Raw genomic sequence first — 21,714 nt, forward strand, 5'->3', positions numbered from 1 at the left:
TGGATTGAATAACTAGGGGTTTGGGTAAGGCTTCAAACAAAGAAACGGGTGGGAGGTTTCGGATAATGGGGAAACAAAATGGGTCTAAGTTAAAGGTCAAGCCAATAGCACAGAGTATTGATATGGGTAATGATCACAGTGCAATGGAAAGGGACAGAATGCATAAAGAGAAGAGTGCATCTGCCAACAGGATCAATGTAGGGAACATTAAAGATTTGTTTTTTTTAATTCAGAGCAAGATCGAAGAATTGACAACATAAATAGAAGCAAATGGATCTAACTGCCATCGTAGACATATTGCTGCGTTTACTGGGCTGGAAATGGATATTCTGGGCTTGACTTTTCAGAAAGAAAAGGAGATAGGGTAGCTTTGCGAATGAAGTATGGGGTTACCATAATAGTGAAAAGTAATCTTGGCTCAAGAGATCAAGCAGGAGACTCAATTTGGGTGGAGATAATAAATAGCAATAGATACATGATTGGACAAGAAATAATAGCGACTGATAAGAAAGATAATGCAACAATCATGTGCAACTTAATATTCCTTCTCAAGTATAGTCCTCAATCCCCTAAACTCCTCCAGGGATACACTTGATCCCTTTATTCACAAAATGCTGGAGTAACTCAGCAGGTCAGGCAGCATCTCGGGAGAGAAGGAATGGGTGACGTTTCGGGTCGAGACCCTTCTTCAGATCCAGCATCTGCAGTTATTTTCTTATACACTTGATCCCTGCTGCCTATTGGTGATCCATGCCTTATTTTTTCCTGCAGAGAGCCTCAATTTCTATTGTCATCCAGGTTTCCTTGTTCCCAAGCTGCCTTTCCCTTCATTAGAACAGGAACATGCATGCCTTGCACTCTCGCTTTTAAAAGCATCCCACTTTTCTGACATTCCTTTACCCACATATAACCTACTACAATCAACCTTAGCAAGTTCCTGTCTAATAACATGTCGGGGGCAGCACAGCAATAGAGTTGCTGCCGTAATGCGCAGAGAACCTGGTTTGATCTTGGCTAAGGGTGCTGTCTGTACGGAGTTTGTACGTTCTCCCAGTGACCGTGTGCGTTTTCTCCAGGTGCTCTGGTTTCCTTCCACACTCCAAAAACATGAGGATGAGTGGATGGATGAGATGGGATCTTACAGAAACATATAAAATTCTTAAGGGATTGGACAGAAAAATGTTCCCGATGTTGAGGGAGTCCAAAACCAGGGGTCACAGTTTAAGAATAAGGGGTAGGCCATTTAGGACTGAGATGAGGAAATGCTTTTTCACCCAGAGAGTTGTGAATCTGTGGAATTCACTGCCACAGAAGGCAGTGGAGGCTAAATCATTGGATGTTTTCAAGAGAGTTAGATATAGCAATTAGGGCTAACGGAATCAAGGTATATGGGGAGAAAGCGGGAATGGGGTACTGATGTGGAATAATCATATTGAATGGCGGTGCTGGCTCGAAGGGCCAAAAGGCCTACTCCTGCACCCATTTCCTTTGTTTCTATACAGGTTTGTAGGTTAATTGGCATCTGTAAAAATTGTAAATTGTCTCTAGTGTGTAGAATAGTGCTGGTGTACGGGGTGGTCACTGGTCGGCACAATCATGATGGGCCAAAGGGCCTGTTTGCACACTGCATCACTAGAGTCTAGAGTCTAAACAACAAAGTTAGCTATGCCCCAATTCTGAACTTTAATTTGTGGGTTCCTGCCATTATCCATAACTATTTTAAAGCTAATAACATTGCTGCCGCTGGTCCCAAAAGACTGCTGCTCACTGACTTACATTTTGCAATTTCCCAATAGTAGGTTAAGCTTTTCCCTCTTGTAAAAACTTTTCTGAACACATTGGACTGCACAGTGGTGCAGCTGGTAGAGGTGCTTCCTCACAGTGCTAGTGACCCACCTTCAATCCTGACCTCGGGTGCTGTCTGTGTTTAGTTTACACATTCTCCCAGTCACTGTGCAGATTTTCAGGTGTATTGGCCTCTGTAAATTGCCCCTAGTGTGTAGGGAGTGCATGCAAAAGTGGGATTTTGTGGGTGGACCATTCAGGTGCACCCCATCCCTCCTGTACTGGTCACCTCTGCCCCAGAAGAGGTCTCAATTGTCCAAAAATCTGAATCCCATCCACCCACACCAACCTCAGAGCCTCAAAACGCCAAAGAAAGCATATTATCTGAATCACAGCTTGGTTTGGGAACAGCTCCATCCAAGATCGCAGGAAATTGCAGCGAATTGTGGACTCAGCCCAGACCATCACACAAACTAACCTCGCTTCTATTGACTCCATTTATACCTCACGCTGCCTCGGCAAAGCCTGCAGCACAATCAAGGATGAGTCACACCCTGGCACACCCTCTTCTCCCCTCTCTCATCAGGCAAAAGGCATAGAAGTGTAAAAACACACACCACCAGATTCAGGGACAGTTTCTTCCCAGCTGTTATTAGCCAACTGAATTATCCTACCACAACCAGAGATCAGTGTTGAGCCCTATCTCCCTCTTTGGGGACCCTTGAACTACTCTAGATCAGACTTTGCTGGCTTTACCAACGTTGTTCCCTTATCATGTATCTATACACTGTAAATGAATCGATTGTAATCATGTATTGCCTTTCTGCTGACTGGTTAGCATGCTACAAAAAAGCCTTTCACTGTACCTCGGTACACGCGACAATAAGCTAAACTGGATACAGAACTGAGATTCACCTGTTGTAGCTTCCTGTTCTTACCTTCACTAGCATGCGTCTTTGGGAACAATCAGGAGATAATACCTCGAGGTCCTGCTTTATAACCATTTGCCTCGGATCTGAATGTAAAACCCTGGGAAAAACGTAATAGCACTGAAAGTACTGATTATGAGTTAAATCAACAATATTCTTACCCACTCAAACTACCCACTGAGTCAAGACAATTCCTCGATCTTCCCCTGACCCGACTATGGCCTTTCTCGGTAAACACAGTATTAATATTTAAACATTACATGCAGTGTTACAATCAACAGCAACCTTCAATAAGGAACGTGTTGAAATAAATATAAGAAAAATGCACAGTGTGTTTACTTCAAGAACCTACTGATGTACAATTCCTAAGATTTTTTAAAAAACATTTATCATTGCCAAATGTGCGGGTGACTATTGGAACAAAAGCAGCCAAATTCCCCAATTTAATAGAGTTGCTGTTTTCATGAAAATTATTTGATAAACTGCTTTCCATTCACTAAACCAAGGACAAAATCATGCTGAAATGTATCACGGCAACTCATGGATGTAATGTCCTTGCAATGAAAATGATGCACAATCCTCATTCCAAGGGCAAAGGAAAATGTTAACACATCTACTTAAACATAGAAAATAATTATTGCGATCGATTTGATCAAAACCATTGTTCATCATTCATCTCTTCAAAGACCTTTCCATTACACTAATAACAACAATAATTTCCCCAATACCTGTATTATTTTAAACAAAATAGAATGTGTTCATCCAAAATTTGGGCTAACCCCTGGGCTATGTCAGTGCAGTGGTGCACTGAATGGTCCATACACATCTCCCCTAAACACTTCAGACAGACAGAAAATCATATTCAAAAGGTTTACTCTTTACTACTCTTTACAAGTTGAATACTGGTTACATAATCCAGAGTTGATCGGAGGCTTGAAGTAGGAATAGTTATGGATGCTTGAACCTGGCTGAGCTAAAGCAACTGCACAGTGGCGCAGTGGTAGAGTTACTACCTTACAGCGCCAGAGACGCGGGTTCGATCGTGACTCTGGGTGCTTGTCTGAACGGAGTTTGTACTTTCTCCCCGTGACCTGAGTGGGTTTTCTCCAAGATGTTCGGTTTCCTCCCACACTCCACTGACGAACAGGTTTATATGTTAATTGGCTTGGTGTAAATATAAAATTGGCCCAGTGTGTGTAGGGTAGTGTTAATGTGTAGGGATCGCTGGTCTGTACAGACTCGGTTAGCCGAAGGGCCTGTTTCCGCGCTGGTATCTCTAAACTAAACTGAAGTAAACTTCTTCCTCAGTAAATATACATCAGATAAAAACACAAAGTGCTAGAGTAACTCAGTGGGTCAGGCAGCATCTCCGGAGGACATGGATAGACAATGTTTCGAGTTTGAACCCTTCTTCAGGTTGATTGTACAGGTTGAACACCGATTTTCCAGCACCCTTGGTGTATGAAATATTTTTCCGGACCAACAGAGGTGACGTTGATAATGAAACGACAATACACTCCTGGCCTGCTAAAGACACCCTCCTGTGTCTCTAAAGCACCATGGAGTGCCAGAAACTTAAATAAAAGAAATCTAAACTGAATGCAAATGTAATGACTTGCTGACACATCCCTCTATCCAGCCATTTGGAGTCCTGGCTTCTGATGCCATTCATGAATCACAAAGTGCACCTGTGAGCCCTTCTCCACCCACCGCACTTCCAGTGACACGGTTGTTGTTGTGGCCCACTTGAGAATAGCACTCTTAATGGATCGCTGTCCCCTTCCCACCTCCTTCTCTCTCCCCCTGTCCCCTCCTCTGTAACCTCCCGCCCACTAAAAACTGCAAATGCTGAAAATCTGAACCAAAAACAGAAAATCCTAGAAAACCTCAGTAGTTCAGGCAACACTTCTGGAAAGAGGAACGGTCAAAGCTTTAGATGTTCGACGCTGTTTTTTTGTCTTTTTTAAAAAACAGATGCTGCCTGACACGGAGCTTTTCCACCATTGTATGAACGCTAATTTGCTGTGTATAAAGATGACCTATTCCATTAATTGTCTCCAGAGCTGTCTCCAGAGTCAATTACCATATAAATCAGATAGTATCTGCAAAAGGATCACAGGATTTTGCTTTTTTTAAAAAATTTAAAGCACTTCTGTACTATAGGGAGGTACAGGTACATTGATGCCTCAATGATCAAAACAACCAACTTTTGCATTTCTACATATAACGTGAATGCTTGCAACAGCAATTCTCTGTCTTGAAAGAGCACAAGGCTGATTATATTTTATGAGACTCATGTAACAAAAATGCACTAAGAATCACTAATGATATAATTACCATCATGAGTTGAAACAGGTATGGTACTCTCACTTCACTCATTAATGCAGCTAACATTATAGTAATAATTAATGGAATCCTGCATTATTATCCTGTGGTGTCATAAAACCAATCTTTATTGTCCTAGATGCAAAAAGTAAACTCTGCTGATGCAATCAATAAAGCCATTAAAACTGTCTCAACTTAGTTTGAAATTTCATAATTGTTTTTATAACCAAATTATACTTAATTAAATATTTTAAGAGGAAACTTTAATATCAAGATTTGTAGCACTAATGCATTTGGCATTTTATACAGAAATCTGCAAATAATGTCCCAACAACCTTATCAAGAACTATTAAATCATAATTGCACGGCTTTTTATTTACCTGCAATAGAAATCACTATTCACTTTCCACTCAGCCTCTTGGACCCATGACAATGGTTAAAAAACAGTCATTAGAGTTAACCCCTTCTAATGTACTTGTATATTTATATGATAGCAGCAATTTGTATTACACCAAAACATTAACATTATAGTAATATCTTTGGATGAATGCGTTAGAACACTATCTTTGACTGGGAGTTGAATCTAGCTCTAAGTGTGGCACAAAGGCATAACAGGTAGTGTGTTATAGCTTCAACTGGCAGAAACAATGGGTCTGCAAAGGCTGTCCTGTCTGTGGATTTGAGGAAGAAATTGAAGGCGGGCAGTGCGGGGCTGGTGAACCATAAGGTTGTCGGCTTCAGAGGGAAGATCGCCAGAGGTGCTGAGATCAGTAATTCTCTGGGAGATAATGACCTGGTGTTTATCTGTGGAGTCATGGTTAAGGCGTACATATCGCCAGGCTTCAGGTAGCAAGACGAGGTTTTATGGTTTTGTTGAGCCTGCTTTGCTATTTAGTAAGAGTCTAGCTGAATTACCTCAATTCCACTTTCTCATTCGAGTCTCATATCTGTCAATTTCCTTTATTCATCCTCAGCACAGCTATACAACTCAGTTTAGTATAATTGACAAGCAATTGAATTATTTATGCCTAAATCTGAATCATTAATGTAAATTATGAATAAAAGCAGTATCTGTTCTCGTGCTGATCCTTTGGGTAAACCATTTTCTATCTTCCTCTAATCTGCATAACCACCTTTAATGCTGACCGTTTTCTATTTTTAACTAACTTTGCCTCCATGCAGCTATTTCCATCATCCAAAATCAGTCATTTGTTCCTGATTTTACCCCATATCCCTTGGTTCCATTAGCTCTAAAAGCTAAATCTACCTCTCTCTCTTCCAAACACTGTGAATCTCGTACATCTCATCTTCTGGAACAGCCCACCATTATCAAATGCCTTACTAAAATCCACGTAGCCTGCCCTACAGTCATCAACCACATTTGTCACCTCAAAAAACTCGATCAAGTTAGTAAGACATGCTAATGATTTGCTCATTAGCCCATTCCCTTCCAAATGCAAGTAAATCCTATCCCCAAAATTCCTTTCCAATAGCTTCCCTAGCACTGATGCGAGGGTCAGCAGCCAATAATTCCCTGGTTTCTCCCTACTTCCCGTTTTATCAAAGAAACAAGATTAGCTACACTCTGGTCCTCCGGGACCTTGCCTGTCGCTAGAGAAGACGCAAAGATTTTCGTTAAGACTCCTGCAATCTCCTCTCTTGCCTTTCTCACTAACCTGAGATAAATCCCTACAGGCTCCGGAGATTTATCCACATTCAAGTTCTTCAAGAGCTTTCCATCTCAAATTGTCCTTGCATATTAGTATTCTCACCACAGATCTCCCTGCGCTCCATGTCCTTTTCCTTGGTGAATACAGATGCAAAATACTTGTGTATTACTCGCCTACATCAAGCATAGGTTACGTGTTACGCTTACCACCCAGGCGGAGGATTTAACCCTCTTCTATCTCCCCAAGTTAGAGATGTATTTTCTCCTTTCAAATCCATCAATATTAATCATCCTTTTTGGTTCATCATCCAGTGAGATACTCTATTCCATTATTCTATCTCAATACGTACATTTCAACAGGACATTTGGGCCAATTAGTCTATATAAATGTACACACGCCACAAGCCTCCTATTCCCCCTCTTTATTTCAGTCATATGTGTCGTATGATTATTAAACTGTCCATAGTTCAACAGTTACTCCATTCTTTGGCCAGCATTCCCCAAGGTCATCAACCCCATTAACATTTTTTGATTCTATGCTGCTGCTATTGTGGATCCTAGCACGATATAGCTAAATTGATCATCTTCCTCCAACTTAACTATCACTCTTAACCCTCTCCACTATATCACTGCATTTCATCTTCAGTCTTCTCCATCCCTCTTTCCCTAGCAGCCGACTACCAGGCTTGATCTGAAACCATAAAATGCTCCTGATGGATACAACCCTTGCTTTCTTTTCCCAAATGCATCTTTGTTATTTGGCTTCCAAACTCATTTGGGTATGGAGTTCAATTTATCAATCATTTTCAAAATAGAGATTTTAGGCACGGTAGCGCAGCGGTAGAGTTGCTGCTTTACAGCTAATGCAGCGCCGGAGACTCAGGTTCGATCCTGACTACGGGTGCTGCACTGTAAGGAGTTTGTACGTTCTCCCCGTGACCTGCGTGGGTTTTCTCCGAGATCTTCGGTTTCCTCCCACACTCCAAAGACGTACAGGTATGTAGGTTAATTGGCTGGGTAAATGTAAAAATTGTCCCTAGTGTGTGTAGGATAGTGTTAATGTACGGGGATCACTGGGCGGCACGGACTTGGAGGGCCGAAAAGGCCTGTTTCCGGCTGTATATGTATGATATGATATGATAATGGTAGAGTTGCTGGCTTACAATGCCAGAGACCCAGGTGCGATCCTGATTCGGGGTGCTGTCTGTACGGAGTTTGTACGTTCTCCCTGTGACCGTTGGAATTTCTCTGGGTGCTCCAGTTTCCTCCAAAGACGTGAAGGTTTATAGGTTAATTGGCTTCGGTAAAATTGTAAAATTGACTAGTATGTAGGATAGTGTTGGAGCATGGGATGGTCACTGGTCATGGTGGACTCGGTGGGATGAAGGGCCTGTTTCTGCGGGATATCTCTAAAGTCTTGTGAATATGCCAATGAATGTATTGAGTCATTCGAATAAATAACAGCCTTGTCAATAATACCTAGATTCCAATAAAAGAAAACCAGACCCACCAGTTCCAGTTATATTATTGAGTACAACAATTTCAGTTGATTGCTACAGCTAGTTTTTCAGCCACCAATGATTCTCTTTGGTATTTACTGTCCCACTGGCTCATTATTGGTTCTTGTGTGCTTCAATCATTATTCGTTGTGCATGTCATCAACATTTCCTTTGAATCTTTTACAACTCCTGCTTTCTATTGCACAATCCTTCCCCCATCTGTTTCCTCGTCTTTACTCTTGTTTAAAGACTCTTGAACCTCTAATTCATTCTATTATTAATGATCAGTGATCAACATGAAATAGTAACTGTTTCTCTCTCCATGAATGCTGCCAGACTCCTGTATTTCTAGAGTTTTCTGTTTCAGATTTCCAGCATCCACAATGTTGTGTTTTAGTTGCAGTCATGCTTGGCATTACAATTTTGGTGTTCTGCTCTGGATTTATTGAAAGCGTGAATAATGACTTTGCTAACCAAGCAACCAATAGATCACACCATAATCACACTGACACAGTGTTGTGCATCGTTTGTGCATTGAGTATTTTGCATAACTTATTTCAGTAGAACTAAGAACAAGGCAGCAATCCAATTTATCATGAATAATCTCCAGTAAGATAAGAAAATTCCTTTACATATACATATATTAAACAGATGCGGCTGGATTACTAACACACTATTCTGTATAATTTAATCTTACAAAAATAACTCTTATCAATTGCTCTTCATTTAATAAGGGTGCGAAAATAGCAATGCCAAAAGGTTGAATGAAGTACTCTCAAATACGATACTCTCATGAGATTTGTGGCATTTACTGGTTCACGTCATCGCACTCTTTTACCCAACTACAGTCAAACTTAATCTGGCATGTACAGGGCTTTGGCAGTACCAGACTTGCAGATTTTCCTGATGTTATTTTATTAACATAGAAACATAGAAAATAGGTATAGGTGCAGGAGTAGGCCATTCGGCCCTTCGAGCCTGCACCGCCATTCAATATGATTATGGCTGATCATCCAGCTCAGTAGCCTTCTCTCCATACCCCCTGATCCCTTTAGCAAAAAGGGCCACATCTAACTCCCTCTTAAATATAGCCAATGAACTGGCCTCAACTACCTTCTGTGGCAGAGAATTCCACAGACTCACCACTCTGTGTGAAGAAATGTTTTCTCATCTCGGTCCTAAAAGACTTCCCCCTTATCCTTAAGCTGTGACCCCTGGTTCTGGACTCCCCCAACATCGGGAACAATCTTCCCGCATCTAGCCTCTCCAACCCCTTAAGAATTTTATATGTTTCTATAAGATCCCCCCTCAGTCTTCTAAATTCCAGCGAGTACAAGCCCAGTCTATCCAGTCTTTCCTCATATGAAAGTCCCGCCATCCCAGGGATCAATCTGGTGAACCTTCTCTGTACTCCCTCTAAGGCAAGAACGTCTTTCCTCAGGTTAGGAGACCAAAACTGCACACAATACTCCAGGTGCAGTCCCACCAAGGCCCTGTACAACTGCAGCAGAACCTCCCTGCTCCTAAACTCAAATCCTCTTGCTATGAATGCCAACATACCATTCGCTTTCTTCACTGCCTGCTGCACCTGTACGCTTGCTTTCAATGACTGGTGCTCCATGACACCCAGGTCACGTTGCATCTCCCCTTCTCCCAATCGGTCACCATTCAGGTAATACTCTGCTTTCCTGTTCTTGCCGCCAAAGTGGATAACCTCACATTTATCCACATTATATTGCATCTGCCATGCATTTGCCCACTCGCCTAATCTATCCAAGTCACTCTGCAGCCTCCTAGCACCCTCCTCGCAGCTAACACTGCCACCCAGCTTCGTGTCATCCGCAAACTTAGTTATTCCAACACACTTTTAATTCATGCTTTTGAAAATATATCACAGTAAATTTCAGTGAACTCATTAAGCTTAAAAGGGGACACAGAAAACAGCACCCCTCCTGCCCCCCCCCCCCCTCCCCCCATGAATGTAAAGTGAGCTTGGGAACTTTGCAAGTGTATGTGGAGTGCAGAACCAGACCCCAGTGAGTGGTGGGATAATGAGCATACAGGGAGCCTGCAAGTGGTCAAAGACTACTGGAACTGGGGATTCAACGAGCGGTTAGCGAGTGTAGAAACCAAGGCCTGATGTGATCCAAATTGAAAGAACGAACCAAAGATGGTAGGATTTACCTCAGCATACATCTTAACCTGAGTTAATGGAAGCAGCCTATTACCATTGGAGTCTTTATATTTTCTTTACCTCTAATATTATTTATCGCTGAGGATTAAAAGACAACTCCCATCCAATATATTGACATTGTCTCAGATTATTCAACAAATGTCACATCAAAGAATTATTAGCATTGGTTAAATGAGCCTCAATCTAATTTTCTATTAAACTACTAACCAGATATAATTGGATGGAATCTGCCTGCTATACATTAAAATTGATGCTTATATGCTTTTTCTTATGGGTTTAATCCATTTTACCACATTTTATATCAAAATTTATAATCAACGGTGCTGAATCATATTGTAGTTATGTTATTTTGTCTTTGAAACATGATAGTAAAACAAGCCTGCTGGCAGCTCAGATAAAAGATTCCATGCACTATTTTGAATAACAGCAGAGGAACTTTCCCCATGTGACGGCGCTAATAATTATCCCTCAATCAACATTACGAAAATAAACAGCATGATTATTTATCTGCTTCAGGTTCTGGGGACTTCTTCTGTGTGCAAATTAGCTTAGGTATTAACTACACTGCAACAGTGAGACCCCTTCCTTTATTGGTTGGCTTGAGCTTATGAAGGGCATTCTCTAGAAAAAATAGAAGAAACTATACTTATATAGATCAGTTACAGGTATGGCAGAGAAATAGCAGACGGAGATAAATGCGGGCAAGTGTGTTCAGTTTGTTTACTGGGTTAAATTTGGTCACCGTTCTGTATGAGGGATGGTATCAAGCTGGACAGAATGCAGAGAAGATTTACGAGGATGCTGCCAGGATGAGAGGGGCTGACCTATAGGTAGAGGTTGGGCAAACTAGGTCTTTATTCTTTAGAGTGCAAGAGGCTGATCTTATGGAAGTGTACAAAATGATAAAGGGTGTAAAAAATGTGAATGCACAGAATATTTTACCCAGGGTAGGGGAATCAAAAACCAGAGGACATAGGTTTATGGTGAGAGGGGCAACATTTAACAGGAACTGGAGGGACACATTTTTCACACAGTGGTTGGTGGGTATAGGGAATGAGATGCCAAAGAAGGTAGTTTAGTCAGGCACTATAACAGTATTTAGAAGAATCTTTAGATTACTAATTAGGTGGGAAAGATTTAGAGGGATATACGGGCCAAACGTGGAGAAATGGGACGCTTAGACGGGATATCTTGGTTTCTCCCCCCGGGCCCTCCCCCACCCATTACAGCAGTTCAGGTAATGGAAATTTGCCTTTACAGAATTCACAAATTATTGAGATTCAGAATAAAAGTAGCTTTTGTGGAATTTATGTCAAAACGTTAAATAAATAAGCATTTTTGCATATGTTGATGAATGTGCAAGGAACATCGTTTTGCAATACGGCTTATTTTCTTGGAAAGCCATTTTAATTCACTATCCAACTCCAATCTCTCTGGTCTGTGGCCTACTGCACTGCTACAATGAAACTAATGACGAAGAACAATACTTTAACTTCCATCTGGTTATGTTAATTCTCTAACTTTAGATAACAAACTCTTTCTTCATGTAACTTCTGCCATTAAGCCACTTATCATATCACTGACATTCATTTTGTTCCACATATCCCTCCCACGCCTTGCCTCCCACACTTTCTCTCTTATTGAAAAATAATTTGCATCTCTTTTTTCAAGTTCTAATGATGAGTCACAACCCCAAAATGTTAATTGTTTCTCTTTCCCCAGATGCTGCTTGACTTGCTGAGTTTTTCCGGCATTTTCTATTTTTGTTTCAGATTTTCAGCATCTGCAGGTTTTTTTTCCAGCAACGAATCAGGGCCATGCTGACGAGAGGGCAGGAGGTGGTGGTAGTTCTCACTGGAAACACTGGCCATTGGCGAGCATGATCCAGCCTACAAAATGTCAACAAATATTTCAAATCCACTATTCATCCATACCCTCCCCCTCAACTTGGTCCATAAAAACAACCTCAGCTTTTAAATAAAGGTTAAAATGTGCACACAATCATGAGGTATATGTTAATTTAATCCGTTTTCTAGCTGGTGAATTTCCCAAGATAATATCTAATATTATTCTTCACAGCTGAGAATCTCTCTGTTAGACAATCATCAGTAATCAACAAATTTATAAATTCTATTTCTAATCTTGGAAAAATTGTGAAAATCTGTGGTAGACTGTCTGATCCCTGAAGATTTACTAGTTAACAGCTCTATCCAGCTTTAAAATGTAATGAAAACCAAAATCTGCAAATGCATCTCAGAACTAACTCGATTTTTGATTGTCAATCTAAATTTCTGTTTTTAGCTTTGTTTTAGCCCTTTTTAAAGGCAATATTGCTCACATCCAAGTAAGCATCTTCATACAGATGGATAGTCATAAACTGAAATCATCAGATATACAAAAGACTGTATCCATTCAATACCGATTAAAACACTTTGCTTTTACTTGCATAGTACCCTGTACCTCCTCCCTCGACTCCGTCCAAGAACCTCGACACTCCTTTCAGGTGAGGCAGAGGTTCACTTGCACATATTACCTCATCTAATGTATCCGCTGTTGTAGGTGTGGACACCTATATATCGGCGAGACCAAGCACAGGCTCAACGATCGTTTCGCTGAACACTTTAACTCTCCCATCCATTCCCATACTGATTTTTCTGTCCTGGGCCTTCCTCCATTGTCAGTGTGAGGCCAAACGCAAATTGGAGGAACAGCACCTCATATTTTGCCTGGGCAGCTTACAACCCAGTGGTACGAATATTGATTTTTCTCTAACTTCAAGTAACCCTTGCTTTCCCTCTCTCTCTGTCCCTCCCCACCCCAGTTCTCTGACTAGTTTCACTGTCCTCCTGATTAATTTTACTGTTTATATGCATCATTGTCACCTTCCCCTCAGCCATCAATGAACCACTGTACATTTCCTTGATCACGACTGCTTTGATCTGTCCTTTTCACACCTTACATTCTCTTTGTGCCATTCCATATCTCCAGTTTCCCTTTCCCCTGACTCTCAGTCTGAAGAAGGGTCTGAACCCAAAACTTCACCCATTCCTTCTCTCCAGAGATGCTGCCTGTCCCACCGAGTTACTCGAGCATTTTGTGTCTAACTTTAAAATACAGTTCATTTCAAAATGCGTTAGAGCCAATAAAAAAAAAACTGAAGGCTACTTGTTCCTAAATAATTTGAAAAACTTCTTATAATGATGAGTGGCAAGGTGGTTGTGTACAACAGCAACTCATATTTCACTTGGATAGATTATAACCCAATGGTATAAACATTGAATTTTCCAGTATCCAGTAATACATCTCACCAATATGTATACATTTCTCCCACCACCCCATCACCCTGTTCCTTTCCCTATCTCCTTCCCACATCTCCCTACATCGATCCCCATTTCCCTTTTATCCTGCTCTTTCCCCTTCCGTCCCTTTCCATTCATATCCCTTCCTCCAGCTTTACTTTCCTTGCCCATCTGCAAATCATCCCCCCATAACCTGTATCCATCTATCACTTGCCAAACTTTGCCTCACCCCTCTCCTTTCCAGTTTTCACCCCCCTTCTCCATGAATCTGAAGAAGGGTCCCAATCCGAAACATTGTCCGTCAATTTCCCTCCAGGGAGGTTGTCTGATCCGCTGAGTTACTCCAGCTCTGTTTTTTAACCACAGGAACCATGTTGGAGGAAGTTAACCAGCATCTGCAGTTCTTTCCTACACAGTTTGCACAAATGCCTGGATTACTTTGCCAGAGGAGTTGAAGGTTCCCATCACTCTCAGCATACTTGCTTTAGGATAATTCCAGCAGCTACTACTGACCTCTGTCACATTGCAGTCTGCTGCATACTGCAGCATTAGTGAGGTCACACTAGCTCTACTTTCAAGGAGCAGGACATCAAAGACAAATGAATACAAGAAGCAACATACAAGTGTACAATGAATGCAAATGAACTACACAGTGAGGTCTGGAAAGGGATAGTATTTATTTCTCTTTAATGTTCAGATGCGTTTGCTGAAACAATTATAAGTGTTGATGGAATGTGTTGTGTAGAAACCATTCCATAACTTCAAAATGCACAGATCATACTTTCAAAATGTATTCAAGTATGTTTGCTATTCATAAAATGGAACAGTCACATTGGAAAGGATACAGTAAAGAGTCACTACCTTAATCAAGTATTCAGGCAACGAGCCAGGAGGGAAGATTAGAGAAGCTTAAATTTTACAATTAGCCAATGATGAAGCTATGAAGATCAAAGGATATGAAATCTTAAATAGATAGCTAAGCTAAACACAGTTTATTGTTTCAAAGTAATGTAGGAAAATCAGACTAAAGCAAATGCAGGAATTAGTAAAATATAAATTTAGAACAGGCAACAAGAAAACAAAATACTCAAAAAGTGATTAAATTATAATCTTCCACTGGACAAATTAACAGCAAAGAGGTTTGTATATTTCAAACACACTTATATGCTATTGATTGATAAGTTAGTGGATTGGCAGGTTTTCAGGAACTAAATATCTTTTATCTTCTGGCTCTTCTCCATTTTGTGTACTAAAATACATTTTTAAAACCTATAAAAGGAAGGAGGTAACTGCTGGAAGAAAACAGATCAACAAAGCTTCTCTAATGGGAAAACATGCAAGCGGAATTACATTTTGTAAGGTACTTTCAGCGATACCAATTGAAAGATTATGTATGTATAACATCATGAAAGTCGGTCATTCCACGTTCATGGGCAAACTAAAATCATAAGCATTAAATACTAGTACATGGATATATACAGTAACATAAAAGCTTAGAACAAATATTGTAGACAATGATGCGCATCTTAAAGTTTCAAATGTAAACTTAATGATTTTATGTCTGTAGTTGAATTTGATTTCCACATAAACCTCTCTCCACTCCCAGTTTCCAAGTGCAAAATGTGACAGTGTCAGGTTCTATGGACATATTTATTTTCTACTATTGCACCTAAATGAGGTTTGCCAGTAGAAACCTAAATAAACTCATTGTCTCGGAGTGAGATGGCTTGAAGAGAAATTTACACTAATCGTGAGTGGGAACATTGGCTGGAAATCTATAGATTATTTTTCCTTTTTACTTGTGACAGGTCCATTATTTACAATGTTAAAATCCAGTGATAGAATCATAGATTTCCCATTAATGTACTTTTGTCTCCATCTCCATAAGACTTATATATTAAATGTATTATATTAAGTGGAAGAACACAGATACAGGAAAATACCCCCACTGCAGCTAAACTTAGTTGACTCAGAAAATGTGGAGCAAAGCATATTTCTTTGCTGCAATCCAGCCAGAGAGGTTAGCTTTATATATTATTTATATGCATTTAGTTTTGTTTTGGATGCCATTAAAGAGAAAATGGCATGAAAAAGCTTTCTGTTATAGTGCAATGTAGTCTTGGCCATCAATTTTGAAGCTAGATTGAACATTCATCAAATGTATTCAGTCTGAGGTTATAGATGTATCTGTAGCAGCAAGGACACAAAATGCTGCTGCTTTGGACTGTGTGCTTTCCCCACAGGCTCAAAATGTTCAGCAGTACCATAATCTGATTATTAGGGATTTCCACTGACTACAGCAGTAAAGGAAGATTAAATGAAAAGAACTGTGTGGTGATAAAGAGTCAGAAACCCATCGCTGAGAGTGAATGTTAGAATTACTTAATACTTGTCGTTCAGTTCATCCAGATTTGATGTTAGCGTTCAAGTATTCAAAGCCTGCAATATTAGGTATCTCACCAAATTTGTTTCCATTGGCATCAAAAATACAATTACAACTGCGAAGTTCCTGCGAATGCACTATATTAGGCGATATTTAAACATAATTAAACTGCCAATGAAATTAAAGTCAACTTTAAAAGATGTATCCTAAAATAAATGCTGAAAACTCTTAGCAGGTCAAATAACCAACATCTATTGAGAAACTAGGTAACTATTTCAGGTCAATGACCTTTCATTATAATCCAGGATGAGGCTAAAACTAGTCAGATTAGCAGGTATTATGGTCACCAGTTGACTTGTGTCCTCTGCTATGAGCATTAATATATTCTCTAATACCTTGTTGGTACACTGCTGATTTATAATCCAACGCGTGATAGATGGCCCAGATTCCAGAGTTGGCTTTTTTTGATCTTTGGAAATTTCTGCTAATATTCACTATATTTGTATTGGAAACAGGTTTTCCACATATTAAAAAAAGTTAGAAAAAGTGGACTTTCCTTCCTTTGCCAACTTTATTTTGGTGAGTAATTTGCTTCGTGTCTTCCTGGTTCTACATTTAATTTAGGGAGTGAATAGCCACTGTTAATGTCATGAAATCAGAAATATTAGCCTGATGTAAAATCTCTCATGAAACAATACTGAAAAAGGGCACTCCTGAAGAAGTGTCTCAACCTGAAACATCACCCATTCCTTCTCTCCAGAGATGCTGCCTGTCCCGCTGAGTTTCTTCAGCTTTTTGTGTCTATCTCCTGAAAAAGGGCACTGTTCTTTAAGTAGAACAGCTCGATACAGTCCAACAGCTTTGACTAACGCCAGTTGCTCAAGATGAGACAGTCTTGCTGAAGGTGAAGGTTAGGGTTAACCAAAATTCAATGCCTCGCCAATAAACACCTACAACTACACAAAAGATATCATGCCACAGAAATCAATTGTCATCTTTGCATGTTTGGGCATGGTAACACAATTCTTACCAAACAATTCTGGCACCATTGAATTGTACTTTAACTGAATGTGGGGAATCGGTGTCAGGTGTTTTGGGTCAGCAAAAAAACCTGGTGTCTGCTGCAAGGACATCCACAAAAATGCAGCAAAGTGCTGGCATAGACAATGTCCTTACTCATCATTGAATCCAGGCACCACTGCAACAACGCATTTTATTGTTTTATAAACCATTATCATGTGAATATCAGGAGTCAAATGCAATCAGATCATGAATTGCATTAATACTGGCCTGAAATACTGCTTTAGTGCACATGGCACTGCAGGTAGTGCAGCTGTTTCACAGTTCCAGCGACTAAGTTCCACCCTGGCTTCGAGTGCTTATTGTATGCAGTTTGCACATTCACGCTGTGAATGTCTGGGTTTCCCTGGTGTGGCTCCCATATCCAAAGACACACTGGCTGTTCCTGTAAATTGTCCCGAGTGTTGGTAGTCAATGGGAAAATCAGAGAGGCATTAATAGGTATCTTTGGAAAAATAGGTTACAGGAAATTAAATGTCTGATGGAATTTCTCCAAGACTGATGGAATTTCTCCAAGACTGATGGAATTTCTCCAAGAGCCAACTTAGACTCATTGCCGAAACAGCCTCTTCCTCCTTCATACAAAAAAGAAGGGGATTATTTTCCTCTCTCATAGTCTTTTTACTCTGAACTTTGGCAAAGGACACTGAACTCGACCAAAATATTCTGATCCCCCTATCATTGGGGGAAAAAAATGCGACCATCTATAAGTATCAAAACAAAGAAGATGTCTGTATAGCTACCCAAGGAAGCGATCATTTAAAGGTTGAGGTGCATGGAAATGTTTTTCCTTGGAGTGTGGTAAATCCCTGGAATTCACTGACCCCGAGGTTGGTGGAGCCAAATCATTAATGTGAGAGGGGTAAGATTTGGAGGAAACCTGAGGGGCAACTTTGACACATTGAAAGTGGTGCATGTGTGGGCAAGCATGTGTAGGAAAGAGTAATGGAGGGGGTATAATGCGACATTTGGGAGATACTTCAACAGATACATGAATGGAAAAAGTTTTGAAGGATATAGCCAGGTGCATACAAGAGGACTGGCTCAATTAGGCAATATAACCATATAACCATATAACAACTACAGCACGGAAACAGGCCCGTTCGGCCCTACCAGTCCACGCCGACCACTCTCCCTGACCTAGTCTCATCTACCTGCACTCAGACCATAACCCTCTAATCCCCTCTTATCCATATACCTATCCAATTTACTCTTAAATAATAAAATCGAGCTAGCCTCCACCACTTCCACCGGAAGCCCATTCCATACAGCCACCACCCTCTGAGTAAAGAAGTTACCCCTCATGTTACCCCTAAACTTTTGTCCCTCAATTCTGAAGCTATGTCCCCTTGTTGGAATCTTCCCCACTCTCAAAGGGAAAAGCCTACCCACGTCAACTCTGTCCGTCCCTCTCAAAATTTTAAAAACCTCTATCAAGTCCCCCCTCAACCTTCTACGCTCCAAAGAATAAAGACCCAACCTAGTGCTTTTATTGTTGGACTGTGGGTGATTGAATTAACATTTTGTTCAAGATGGCCGCGCCGTTGTGTTTGGCTGCCTGCCACTGTATGTTTCTTTTTTTTTCTAGTCAGATGTGCAGCACTTTGGTCAACGTGGGTTGTTTTTAAATGTGCTATACAAATAAATTGACTTGACTTGACTTGACTTGTTCAACCTCTCTCTGTAGCTTAAGTGCTGAAACCCAGGCAACATTCTAGTAAATCTCCTCTGTACCCTCTCCATTTTGTCGACATCCTTCCTATAATTTGGCGACCAGAACTGCACACCATACTCCAGATTCGGCCTCACAAATGCCCTGTATAATTTTAACATTACATCCCAACTTCTATGTAGTCTGCATGGACAGATTGGGCCTGTTGCCGTGCTGTGCAGCTCAATGACGACAAATTCATGATTCCAACAGATTTTTCAGATTTTATGGTCATGTCCTAAATCCTTATATTTAGCAACTGTAATTTATCATTTGAAGTACTATTGTGTACCCAGAACCCATCCAAACCCAAATGTGGAACAAAACATGACAGGAAATTGAATGCTTATTTCTACCTGCATCATCAAACAATCCCTTCTAACTGCTGGCTCTTAAAACGAAAACCACCTCTTGACTTTGGAGATTTAAAATTGCTTCAATTTCTGAAGAAGGGTCTTGACCCAAAACGTCATCCATTCCTTCTCTCCAGAGATGCTTCCTGCCCCGCTAAGTTACTCCAGCATTTTGTGTCTATCTTCAATTTCTGAATCCTTGTTCACAATTAAGCAAAGAATCAAAGAACCAATAGATTTTTCCAAGTTAAAGAATGCTGGAAGAACCAATGTGGACTTTGATTTTCTGTGGCCTTGATTGGTGACAGAAGTGATGAAAAAAATAATGCAATAAAACAAATAACATTTTAAAGAAAGTCTTTCTTCTGCAGCACAGAGCTCTGGGATAAATCTGAAACAAATTAAATCAATGATTGCCTCCAACATCTCAGAGTTGATTTGAAATGATAAAGAACAATGATTCCCAACAACTGCAACCAATCTGCACGATTACCGGTTAATTAAAAATTCTACTCTCCTTTGATAGATTAACTAAGGCAAGCATTTTATAGGACCTCAGCCAATTGTCATTTCATTAAAAAAGTAAGCCTTGACAAAGGGAAATCTTTCACAATCTCAAGTAATATTTCATAGTTGCTGCCAAACAACAAATTAACAATTACGCAGCATGGTCAAATGGAACAGAAATGAAGCAAGTCTTAACATGCCATTTGATAACTAAACTTTTATCCTGCAGGAATAATGATATCCATAAATAGACTTTTCTCATGGAAGGTTTCTATTATAAATCAAGCTAAATCTTAATTATTGCTCCGAATCCAACATTTGGTGAAATATAATAATGGCACATTTATGACGAGGAAAATCAAACCATTTCTTCCACCAGTTTCAATTTGTGTGAGACGAGAGGGGTGATTGATGCATATATTGCCCATCAACTCTCCACTGCTCTTTCTCCCAACAATCAGAAAGGACAGCTCCATAATTGACACAATTTTTTTAGAAACTCAACCCCACCTATTACTGCAATGATTACATAGTTCACTACAGTGCAGTTAGCCACAGTCAGAATCGTTCAGCACAGAAGCAGGTCCTACTGCTCACTATGCCTATGCAAGTACCCATCTGCACTAATCTTATTTTTTACCCTCTCACATTCCCCTCAATATCAGCCAAAGACGCCCAGGTTTGTAGGTTAATTGGCTTGGCATAATTGTAAATTCTCCCTGTTGTCTGTAGGATAGTGTTAGTGTGCGAGGATCGTTGGTCAGTGCGGAATAAGTGAGCAGAAGGGCTTGTTTCTGCGCAGTATCTCTAAACTAACTAAAAATCCCCCCCCCCCCTCCCCTCACCCATGAAAATTTCCTACCACCCACCTACAACAAATGCAATTTCCAGTAGCCAATTAATCTATCAATACATACGAAGATAGACACAAAATGCTGAAGTAACTCAGCGCGACTGGAAAAAAGGAATGAATGACGTTTCGGATCGAGACCCTTCTTCAGGCAATACATACGTCTTTATAACATGGAAGGGAACTGGAGAATCCAGGAGAAATATATTGTGTGGGATCTAGGAGTCACAGGGAAATTATGTAAACCTCACATACACAGTACTCAAGGTCAGGATTGATCCAAGCATTCTGGAGTTGTGACAGAGGAGTACTAACCATTGCACCATGGTGCTGCCCTAATGACCAACTTTCAGTCTGCTTGTGCACTGCAAATGAATTCACGAGGATTTATAATTTTCTCAAATACAGGTGTCAAGAATGTTTTCTTTTTTCACGCATTGCTCCTTTGTATTCTTTATCATCTCCTAATGAAGGGGATAACAACATAACTGCTGCTTTGTGAGCTAAGATTGGGAGTGGTGTAGATTCGCAAAATGGGTTCACATCCCATTTCTCCATGGAAGGTGTGGCTTTTTTTTATTGCCAGGCAGCAGAAACAAAAGGGCATTGATTTAATGTACTGTAAGTGGAACGAATTTTAAGGCAAATCTCAGGGGTAAGTTTTGATTTTACAGAGGGATTGCTATCCAGAACATACTGCGAGGGAAGGTGGGAGAATCAGGATCAATTATTACATTTAAGAGACATTTAGATGGTCACTTTAACAGTCACAGTATAGAAGGAGATGGTCCTACCGTAAGCAAATTGGAATAGGACAGATAAACAAAAAGGTCGACATGAACATGCAGAATGGCCCGTTACAATACAATACAATATAATATATCTTTATTACAACGAGATTGGGAATGCGCCTCCCATACGATGCAATAAATTAATTAGCTAGTCAGTATTAATTTAAACAACCCAATGAAACAAATTAGAACAGTTTTAAAACAGAATTAAGTGCAAGGAGATCTGTGCCGGTTCACTGTGCGATGTGACCATCTGGCTCAGCAGGACCGGTTCATAGCAGCTATGGCCCTGGGGATGAAGCTGTCCCTGAGTCTGGAGGTGTGGGCGTAGAAGGCCTT

At 40.4% G+C, this 21,714-nt stretch overlaps 1 protein-coding gene across 13 annotated transcripts in view; it reads right to left on the bottom strand.

The window, feature by feature from the left end:
* The window catches only part of LOC144602333 (serine/threonine-protein kinase BRSK2), a 702,099-nt gene that overhangs the window by 600,888 nt on the left and 79,497 nt on the right, over window positions 1-21,714 (bottom strand). The gene's annotated exons all lie outside the window — the stretch shown is intronic.

This window comes from Rhinoraja longicauda, chromosome 18 (genome assembly GCF_053455715.1).
Source record: "Rhinoraja longicauda isolate Sanriku21f chromosome 18, sRhiLon1.1, whole genome shotgun sequence".
NCBI lineage: Eukaryota > Metazoa > Chordata > Chondrichthyes > Rajiformes > Arhynchobatidae > Rhinoraja > Rhinoraja longicauda.